Here is a 12,109-nt window from a genome sequence, read left to right as displayed (position 1 = left end):
TTGACATTACTCCTTTGCCAAATATCAGTTGATTATATTTATGTGGGGCTCTTTCTGGGCTCTCTGTTCTGTTCCATTGATCTCTTCATACTCTTTCACCAATACCATAGTGTCTTGATTACTTCAGCTTGATAATATGTCTTGAGGTTGGTAATATTTGCTCTCCTTCAATAAAGTGTTGTGTATCCTGGGTCTTTTTGCGTTTCCATATAAATTTTACAGTTTGTCAACATCCACAAAATAACTTGCTGTGATTTTGATTGAGATTATATTGAAGGTATAGATCAGGTGAGAAAAACTGATATCTTGACAATAATTGAGTTTTCCTACCTATGAACATGGTATATCTCTTCATTTATTTAGACAATCTTTTTTATTTCCTTCATCAGAGTTTTGTAGTTTTTCTCATATAAATCTTGTATATATTTTGTTAGATTTATACCTAAGTGCTCCATTTTTGGAGGTGCTAACATAAATGGTATCGTGTTTCTAATTTCAAATTTTACTTGTTCGTTGCTGGTATATAGGAAAGTGACTGACTTTTGTATATTAATCTCACATCCTACAACTTTGCTATAATCACTTATTATGGAGTTTTTTTGGTCTTTACTTAGGATTTTCTACAGAGACAATCATGTCATCTGTGAATAAAGACAGTTTTATTTCTTCTTTCCCATCTGTATATCTTTTATTTCCTTTTCTTGTCTTGTTGCATAATCTAGAACTTCCAGTATGATGTTGAAAAGGTAGTTGCAACTGGGTGTGGTAGCATGTGCCTGTAGTCATAGCTACTCGGGAGCCTAAGATGGGAGGATCGCTTAACCCAGGAGTTCAAGGTTATCCTGGGCAACATAGCAAGACTCTATTTCTTGCAACAAATAAATAAATAAATAGGTAATAGCTACATTTTAAAGAACAATTTGACAATTTTTTTCAAGATGTTAAGCACAAGTACATTTGACTTAGTAATTCCACTTCTATAATCTATCTTAGAGCAACACTCTCAGAAGAGCGTAAGGAAATTTGAATAAATATGTTTGTGACAACATTGCTTGTAATAGTAATTTTTCTTTCCCCAAATATATATCATGAATCATCTGATAAATCTATAAAATAAAATCTATGTAGCCATTTTAATGAAAGAATAGATCTGTATGAACTGATATGGGAGTATGTCCACAATATATTTATTAAATGAAAAAAAGCAAGCTTCAGAGTGGTATCCATTGTAACAATATTACTATAGTACTGTTGCCTAGTAATATCTATGGTGTAATCACATTTTTATAACAAAAATGTTTTTTGAGACAGAGTCTTGCTCTGCTGCCCAGGCTGGAGTTCAGTGGCATGATCTCCACACACTGCAGTCTCTACCTCCTGGGTTCAAGTGATTCCCCTGCCTCAGCCTCCCGAGTAAGTGGGATTACAGGTGCACACCATCATGCCCAGCTAATTCTTGTATTTTTGGTGGAGAGGGTGTTTCGCCATGTTGACCAGGCTAGTCTGGAACTCCTGACCTCAAGTGATCTGCCCACCTCAGCCTTCCAAAATGCTGGGATTACAGGTGTGAGCCACCGCACCCAGCCTACATTCTTTATATACATATTAATAGATAAAAGACCTGGAAAGAAACATATCAACCCCCTAATGCTATCAGATAAGGACAAAATTTCCCCTTTTATTTCTGTACTTTATACACTCTTTGTATACATACTAATAGATAAAAGACTTGGAGAGAAACATATCAACCCCCTAATGCTATCAGATAAGGACAAAATTTCCCCCTTTATTTCTGTACTTTATATTTCTCTAGTATTGGATTTTTAAATAACAATCATATATTTTTTGTATGAGTTTCCTGGGGCTGCTATAAGAAAGTACCACAAACTGGGTGGCTTAAGCAACAGAAATTTATTGCCTCACATTTTCGAAGGCTAGAAATCTGAAATCAGGGTGTTGTCAGGGTTGGTTCCTTCTTGGGGCTATAAGAGACACTCCATTCCATGCCTCTCTCTTAGCTGCAAGCAGCCATAGGAATCATTTGCTTGTACATGGTGTTCTTCTGGTATCTTCCCATCCTCTTCCCTTGTGTATCTGTCTCTATCCAAACTTCCCATTTCTATAAGGACACAGTTATACTGGACTGGCACCCATCATAATAACCTCATCTTAACTTGATCATCTGCAAAGATCCTATTTCCAAGTATGATCAAACTCACGGGTTCTGGGAATGAGGACTTCAGTATATGGGAGGGACAGTGTGTAATTCAATCCATGGTGTTAATTACGTAAAGAAAGCAATTAAGAAAACGTGGTTTATGCTCTTCACTCCCACATCAACTTCTTTGCCTCCCTTCTATGTTTCTTTGTAAATATCAAAATGTGAGCAGCCTTTCTGACTCTTTCTCCTGAACTTTCTCCTACCCAGTGACCCCTCCCATCAGGTATAACAGACTTTTTATGCTTTTACACTAGTGACACTGGATCACAAACCCATGAGTGTACAAGACACATGGATTTTTTATCAATAATAGTGGGAGTTTAGAGTCTCTGCTTCACTCCTAATGATAGCAGGTCAAGAAATAATACATGCATTATAGCTCCTGTGAGAGCTTTACTCAAGCCTGTTTCCTTTTTCTCACTAATCCTTCATAATGCCCTAGTTTCATAATGTGATTTAGTGAATTAAACTTGGACAGCCAGAAATTATATAATTAATTACATTTGGCTTCAATTATATTGACTAATTGATCCAAGCCTGTTCACAGGCTACCTGCAACCAGAGGTGGAACAGGCAGGTGGTGAGGGCTCATTAGCTTAGTAGCTCGTGTGGGCTTGCTAATCTAATTTTAAAAATTGTTATAAATCTCAGATGGATTATACCATAAGTCAGAAGAATCTTACTTCTTCCAAGCACCCCACATTATATATGTTTCTCTTCATCAAGAGGCCTTTGCCATCTCACCTAGACTGCAGCCCCCAATGTCAGGCTCTCCCTACTCTATCAAAACCCAATTCATTTCCCTGATATGGGCCTTAAATAATGGTGATCCTGGGCTAGGAGAGGGGACAGGAAGCAGTTGTGGGTACAGCAGAAATGGTTATGTGCCCCAGGAGCACAGTCTCCAAAAGCTGTGTCTTTTGATGAAATGGTTGTGAAAACTTAAGACTTTAAAGTCTGGCTAACCAAAATGCCCTCCCATGGAACAGCAGCAGCAGTACCTCAAAGCTTTTCAGAAATGTAGAATCTAAGGCCCCACCCCAGACTACTGTGTCAGAATCTCAAATTTAGCAAGAATGTCAGGTGATTTGTATGCATTTTAAAATGTTGAGAAACCCTGCTTTAAAGGAAGTTTTGTGAAAGCAATGGTCAGTAGGTTCCACATGTGATGTTCACATCAGTGGACAGACTGAGTGATCCAGTGAGAAGGCAATAAAAAAGAATACTATTTATTTTAAAAAGTTATGTCCATTTTATGCACTTACTCTCCATGCTACCATCAATTTTAACCCCATTTTTAGGTGCTCTTTGATGTAAGAACCTGGGTATCCTTTGGTTGTAATTACTCCCCTTTTCACAAATACTGTGTATTTCCCCCAAAATCTTCAATATGACATTCTATATTATATTCCAACCTAAATTTCTAGCCATATTTCCTCTTCCAATTTGTGCTATATACATCAGTCCAACAGGTGTGTTTGCTAATCCTTGGACAAACACCATACATTCTTCCTTATTGGACATGCTAGCATAGACTTCTCACACTCTCTCCTCATTCAGTGTCCATCTCTATGAAGACTTTTCATAATTCTTCAATCAAAAAGAATCTCTCTCTTGGCATCTTTATAAGATTGTATGCCTCTCTTAAACTGATTATATTGTTTTTATGGCAGTCATTTTCTCTCCACTCGATTGGACTAGCACAGTGCCTAAATACTGAGCAGGTGATTCATAACAATTGGATAACTGACGGAAAGAATGAATGAATCTGTGGTCAGGACATCACCACATTATTCCTTGAGGACTGGTTAAGTTCTAAAAACTGTGATTCTATTTGTTCGCTAATTCCTGAGGTGGTAGTATTCATATCTTCTCAAATAACACTCTCAGGCAGTGATTAGACTCTACCAAGGACATTTGCTTGAATCAAAACCACAAGATATTGTCAGCCTTCCTCAGCCTATATCAAACCTAGTCTGATGGTGGTTCCAGTGACTGCAGGGGCAGCGAGGCTCTCTAGGAGAGGCAATCTCTTCATGACAGCCCTTCTAGCTTATGCAGTTACTGAGGGTCAATCAGCTTTTAGGACATAATTTCATCCAAATAATCTTTTAAATCCAAAAAGATCCCGAAGGAGGATTGATGAGAAGAGACGCATATAGCTGCAGCCAGAGGATTAAACTATTTGCAATGACCACCTGCAGAGCTTCTCCTTTGAACTTCAGAAATAGCGCTTTCAGGCATTAACTTCAAAAGCAGACTTTATTTTATAACATTATATCGTGTTAATTTTACCTTTCCGGATATTGGCATGCTATGTGGTAATCCGGATTACACCAGATTGTACCAACTTTGATCCAACCTACAGCTTCTCTTTTGAGGTAGATTAGGTTTGGTTTCCTTTGCTTAAGCAAGTACAGTCATTTGTTACATAATCATGTTTTGGTCAGTGATGAACCACATATATGATGGTGGTCCCATAAGATTATGATACTGTCTTTTGACTGTATCTTTTCTATATTTAGATATGTTTAGATACACAAATATATAATCATTGTGTTACAATTGCCTGTAGCGTTCAGTATAGTAACATGCCGTACAGGTTTGTAGCCTAAGAGCAATAAGCTAAATCATATAGCCTAGATGTGTAGTAGGTTATCCCATCTAGGCTTGTGTAAGTACACTATGATATTTGCACAATGACAAAATCACACACATTGCATTTCTCAGAACATATCCCTGTTGTTAAGTGATACGTGACTGTACTTCAGAGGTGATGCACCTATCAAGAAACTATTGTAATGTGAATATCAATATCAGAAATAACTAAGTCAAATTTCCTGTGGAAACCCAAGGGTGTATACAATATATTTAAATTAAAAGTGATTGATAAAATCTAGTTTAGTGGTTTTTATTTTGGTAATTTATATATAACAAAAAATTTATCATTTTAACTATTTTTAAAATATATAGTTCAGCACTATTAAGTATATCACATTTTTGTGAAACCATCAACACTATCCATCTCCAGAACATTTTCATCTATTCCAGCTGAAACTCTGTACTTATTAAACATGAATTTCTTGTTCCTCCCCTCCCTCAATCCCTGGCTACCACTATCCTACTTTCTGTCTCTATGAATTTGCCTTAGATTCTAGATACCTCATTTAAATGGAATCATACAATATTTTTCCTTTTGCATATGACTTGTTTCACCTAGCATAATATTGTCAAGGTCCATCCATATTGTAGCATGCCCCAAAATTTTCTTCCGTTTTAAGGCTGAATAATATTCCATTGTATGTATATGTCACATTTTGTTTATCCACTTATCCATTCTTGGATTCTTGGGTTCCCTCTACCTTTTGGCTATTGTGAATAATGCTGCTATGAACATGGATGTCCAAATTGTAGTTTAGGTTGTTGAGAAAATCCGGCGTTTTGAACATGAGGTCCATGCATTTGGAGAAGCACAAGCTATAGAGTTTATTCTTCCATTGATTCAATGTCCAAATCCACATTGACACTGATAACTCATCATACATCAAACAACTAATTCTGATAATCAATCCTCCAGTCTTTGTAACAGCTAGTGCTTATTAATGTGAAAAGGAAATCTAAGCAATGTAAATGGGGATTTTGGCAATTTTACCTGAGCACAGATGATAGAAAAGATGGTGTCTCTTGACTGGGAGTGGTGGCTCACTCCTGTAATCCCAGCACTTTGAGAGGCCAAGGCAGTTGGATCACTTGAGGCCAGGAGTTTAAGATCAGCCTGGCCAACCTGGAGAAACCCTGTCTCTATTAAAAAATACAAAAAAAAAAAAAAAAAATTAGCTGGACATGGTGGCGCTCGCCTGTAATCCCAGCTACTTAGGAGGCTGAGGCACAAGAGTCACTTGAACCTGGGAGATGGAAGTTGCAGTGATCCAAGATTGTGCCACTGCACTCCAGCCTGGGTGGACAGAACAAGACTGTCTCAAAAAAAAAAAAAATAAATAAAATAAAAAAATAAAAAAAGATTGTGTCTCTTATAGTAAAAATTGTCATTTAATTTAAAAATAGATTCATAATCAAATCATTACACTTTTTCAAATCCCACCTATTTAGAGTTATCAAATAAAGATGTATTACCGAATACGTCTTTATTTAAAATAAATTTTCCCAGCTTTTCCATGTGGCTTCCTGAAGATTCTGCACAGTAGCACTACCTGGGAGCTTCCTCTTATATCTTGTGGTATTTGGAATGAGGGTGATTTTCTTTGACCACATTCTATACTTATTTATCCACCTTATGCCACTAGCTCTGTAGCCAAAAAGTGAACATGGTATTAATGGGATGCAGTCCTATTGACAGTAATAACAGTGTGGATTGCTAACCACATGATAAGATCAAGATGCATATTTGAATTGGCTGTATTTATGTTCCAGATGCAAGATGATTATCTGACAGCAGAGGCAACATGATTTAATACATAAGGCCCAGGGCCAGGAATCGGGAAATCTGGGTTTTATTCTTGGCTTCATCACTTAGGCCATGTATACATGAGTGGAGTATTTTGTAATTGCACTGTTCTTGTTGACCCCAAACTGCTTCCTGCCCTGTCCTGCCACCAGAAGTGTTTTACTACATTGTTATGATATCGTTGTCTCTCTTCTTTCCATCTATTTCTCTTATCTTTCCCCATCTTCCCTATTTCTTAATAAATTGTACTAAATTTGTATCATATGAGCAATACATAAATACATTTTATTATTTTTCAAAAACTTACAGAGAATATTGATTCCCCCTGAATCTTCACTCTTCTATTTCTAAGCACCTCTCATTCTCTTGTTCCTAATCTTGTTCTTTTTCTTATCTGCTTTTATTTCATTCATTTCCTGATTGTAGAGACTCACTTCATTTCTATACGACCCTCTTTTTCATACCTACACCAGCTTGAGTTTCATATAAAATATTTCTAACATAAAATATTCCTCTAAAATACACTAAGACAAGGGGAGAAATATGTGAAGCGTTATAGAGAACACAAAAAGTAAACTAGGAAACAGAATGGAAAACTGCAAGAGTCCCAGGGATCTGTGGCATTGGATTCTGGGTGAACTGAAAACTGCTCTCAATGCATCCCATCCTATCAAGTAGGTAGGTAGCAGAATTTTCTCTTGAGAATTCTGAGAGGCCCTCTCAAGGAAACTTGCGATTTCCTTGAGAATTAGAGATCTTTGCATTTCTGGGTTGCTGTCATCCCCACTTTCAGCAAAGAGATGTCCAGGCTGATTTCACATCCATGGGGACACTCTTCTGCCTCATCTAACCTCACGAGGAGGAAGAGGATGGTAGGGAATGAAGAAGGTAAATCCACAATTAAAAGTGCCAGAAGACTAAGGATATCTAGCCATCATCCACAGCATTCTTCCCCCTTAGAAAGAGCATCACTGAAGAGGTCCAGCATTGGGCTGAAAGGGACTAAGAATGGTCATCTTGCCTGGGTAAATCTTAATTTTTTCCTAGGTCATGTTGGCAAAGAGGCTGAAAGGAGAAGGTTGGAGACTGGTTATGTTGGCCAGAATGTGCTGTTTGGGGTTGTGTTTTTTGTTCCTTCTGTGTTCCAGCAGTTATATGCTGAGTGATTCAAGATAGAGTTAGCACTTAGTAATTTTTATAGCAATAAAATATTATTGGCAAAAATAAAGACCCATGGTTCCTTGACCTGAATACTGCCACAGAACTCAGGCAGTTTAGTAGTTCTCAACTATATGGATATATACATACATACACATTTGAAAACATTACATATATTCTTTATCTTAAAAAATGGAGCAGGCAAGCGGCTGAAAGCTTAAAATTACTGCTTTGCCATATACCACATAATTTAACAAGTCAAACTGCTTACTATATTTCATATATTCAGAGACTTTCATACTTTTTCTGTTGTCTTTTCTTATCTTTTCCTCTAATCTTTTTTTTTTTTTAAATAAAGAGGTAAAGTATCACAGGTGTAATTAAGTCCTTTTGGCACCCTTCCCTGATCTCATTTCTTTCTCTTCCTGTCTCTCTCTTAAGAGGTAACCAGTAGTCCAAAGTGGTGAATCTTTTCTGTTCATTTTCTAAGTTTTAATTGCATCTGTGTGCATCCTGAACTAATATACAATACTGTTCAGTATTTTAAAATTTATAAGCATTGATTTATTCCATATATATCTTTTGTACTCAACATTGTTCTTGAATTTTTATCAGATATTCGTACCACTTTTCAATGCTTACCATTACATGTGCAAGTTCCTAATTCCCTTGTCATCCCTTCTATCTAATTGCAAATCCCCAAATGGGTAGGCTCTGTTTGACCTTGTAGAATTGTTGAAGATGCAGTTCTCAACAGCATCACTAGATGTTGTAAGTATATTAAATACATTTAATAAGTGGGATCCATTACCTGATAATAGCATTTGTAATAACATAGGACTGGACCATCCTCTGACATTTAAATTTTGGAGTTTCCTTAGGTGACATTTTGAGGTTTTCTAACAGTGTGTCTAGAATATAACGATCATATAAAATTTAGCATATGTAATGACCAAGAAAAGGCCATAATATTTTAATTACATCACAGAAAAGATAGGTGTGTCTTATCATTTAATCAGTACTCCAAACATATTCTTACCAATTAATTTATTAGAATGTTAAAAGCCCATATCCAGACTTGCCTTAATCAATGAACACATCCAGAAGTAAGATTAATGTGTCCAAATAAAAGTTCCCTCTGAAAAGAACCAGAGGTCTTTGGAGAAGTGGCTGATTCTGTGAAAAGAAATATACAAGATGACCTGGGAACATCTTGTCCTATAGATATCAAGTAAACTATCAAAAGACTTCTATGGTCATTTCAAAAGGACTCAGGAACCAAAATAAAGAGGCTTCAAATGACCAGAAATAGGATAAGTAGTGCATCAATTCAGATAAAAACTGCAATGGATTAAAACTGATCAAATATATTTAAATCCATGGTCACCTTTGGAGAATGCAAGCCAACTCATAATTTTGAAAATAGGTAAACAAAGGGAAAGAATCAAGTATTTATCCCACCTTCCCTATATATTATATGCCAATGGGTAACTGCTATGGTCTGAATGTTTGTGTACCTCTAGAATTCGCAGGTTGAAATCCTAATTCCCAGGGTGATGGTATTAAGAGGCGAGGGTTTTGCGAGGTGGTTAGGTAAAGAAGCCTCCACCCTCAAGAGTTTGGATTAGTTCCCTTATAAGAGACCACAGAAAGACTCCTCTCCTTTTCTACCATGTGGACCCTCGCCAACCACTGAATTTTCTGACACTCTCATCTTGGACTTCCCAGCCACCAGAAATGTGAGAAATCAATTTCTGTTGTTTATAATCCACCCAGTATATGGTATTTTGTTATAGCAGCCAAAACAGACTAAAAGAGTAACAAAATAGGAAATGAAAGAAAATAGCTCTTTGAATAGTGTTATAGCTAATAAATAAAGAAGAGATGATAGAATTATAATATTACTATTTTACAACCTTCCATGAACTAATGGATTAACAATAGCTGCTAACAAATATCTCACAAATAGAGATAACTCTTCATAAGGCCAGGTGCAGTGGCTCACCCCTGTAGTCCCAACACTCTGGGAGGCCGAGGTGCGTGGATCACCTGAGGTCAGGAGTTCGAAATTAGCCTGGCCGACATGGTGAAACCCTGTCTCTACTGAAAATACAAAAAAATTAGCCGGGCGTGGTGGTGTGCACCTGTGATCTCATCTACTTGGGAGGCTGAGGCAGAAGAATCTCTTCAACCTGGAGGCAGAGGTTGCAGTGAGCTGAGATGGTACCACTGCACTCCAGCCTGGGGGACAGAGTGAGACTGTGTCTCAAAAAAAAAATAAATAAATAAAAGAGAGATAACTCCGGATAGAAATACAAACTACCACTACTTTGATGAAATAGCCTCAACAAGCAAATCAAACTTAAATCCAAGAAATCTCTAGGTCCAGCTAATAATTTATGTGAAATACAGTCTGAAGAAAAACATATGCAAGAAATCTATTAAGCTACACATGGGGATGCAACCAGCAAAACCCCAACTCAAGGAAATTCTATAGGAAAACCAACCTGTGCCTTCAACAAGTAAATTAGAAGCAGAAAGAAAGGGAGAGAGAATTCATAGATTAAAAGTGACTTCAGAAACATACCAAGAAATCATAACATGGAAAATTTACTTGAATTCTGATATAATCAAATGCACCATTAAAGCACTTTTATGACATTTATGAGATCATTGGAAATATGAACACTGTATGATAATATGAGGAATTGCTTGATTTTTTTAGGTTTGAAAATGGTACTGTAGCTGTTCTTATAATTTGCATGATTTCTTATGTAAATAAGGTATTTAGAAAAGGATTAGTATATAGGTTTTGATTCAAGATAATAAGGAAAGAACGTATGGTATACTTCAGTAACTAATTGATGAAGTAATATGAGGAGAGGTACAGACATAAATGAAATCAAATTGGCCATAAGCTGGTAATTGTTGAATCAGTTCATGAGCACATGGGGATTTGTTATACTATTTTATATGTTTGAAATTTTCTGTAATAAAAAGTTTTTGAAAAAATCTAACTGGGGAAAAATAAAGTGGGAAAGAGGAATTTAGACATCAAGCTTTGCTTCGGAGTCTCTGCTTGTAGTTTTTCTAAGACAAGAGTTGCAGATTCTATAAGAAAAGGGGTCACTTTAGGAAAGGATATGATGTGAAAACCATAAAAATAAATTCCAGGAACTGTACTTGTTCAAACAGCATACCTGTGATGTTTGGACCCCAGGGGGTGCTGACATGGACTTCAGAAAGTTTTCAAATTCCCTGAAGTTGTAATCAAGATATTCTCCATATGTGCATATGTATAAGAAGAAAGTGCAAGCTTCGTCAGACCCTTAAAGGCAATCCTTTCCTCCTGAACTTTTAAGAACTACTACCTGCAGCAGGGAAATGAAAACAGAAAGGACATATACCCATGGGTTCCATGGCCAACCCAATAGGAAGTGAGCAGCTGTGAGCACTGCAGGATCTCTGTGAACTGGATACTTGGGCAGTACCACAGTATCTGGGTTGTATCTGTGGTCAGTCATCCCATACTCTTCTAGCTGAAGAAAAGGTCATGGTGAACCATGACCCCACGCACTTTACCAACAACTATTGTCAGTGCTCACGCAGCTGTAATGGCAGCAATCCTCAGTTTAGGGAATTTTCAAGTCAGCACTTTCTGTTCAGAATATCTATTGGCCCTGGAATTTTCTAATGCTTCATAAAGGCCCTGTCAATAAGGGTCTTTCTGATGCTAAAAATAAAAAATGAGGCTAAGGTTTAGGAAACCCTGTGTTACTTCAGCACAACAGACATCTAAGAAAAGATGAAATAGAAACTTCCAGGGACATTGACTAGCTTCTCTCAATGATTTATTCATTTCAGTGACTTATGCAATTCATGATATGCAGTCTCCGAGATGAAAACAAAAGTGGTGAGTTTTCCTAGACTAATCCTTTTTCTCCTACAAAAGGTAATCATGGCTTTTTGCCTGCTGGGAAAAAAAGTTGCGGTGGTGACTTGGGCCACCAGCAAGAAGAGGCTTTCAGAATAGCAAGCAGGTTTTTACTTTCAAGTCTGTGCTATTATATTCAAACAGACACAGAGTTCCAGAGCTCTCAGGCGCCAAACTCTCATTGTTCAAAATAATAATAACTATAAAACAGAATAGCATATAGATTGATAGGTCCTTGGAGGTTATAATGGGGATCAAAGAGTTTAACAACTCACTAAATAGGCATGTTTTTAACAACTGAGCTGATCATAGCCTTTTTGGAGACCCTGCA

Source organism: Mandrillus leucophaeus, unplaced genomic scaffold (genome assembly GCF_000951045.1).
Source record: "Mandrillus leucophaeus isolate KB7577 unplaced genomic scaffold, Mleu.le_1.0 Scaffold148, whole genome shotgun sequence".
NCBI classification, from domain to species: domain Eukaryota; kingdom Metazoa; phylum Chordata; class Mammalia; order Primates; family Cercopithecidae; genus Mandrillus; species Mandrillus leucophaeus.
This window is presented reverse-complemented; position numbering follows the sequence as displayed.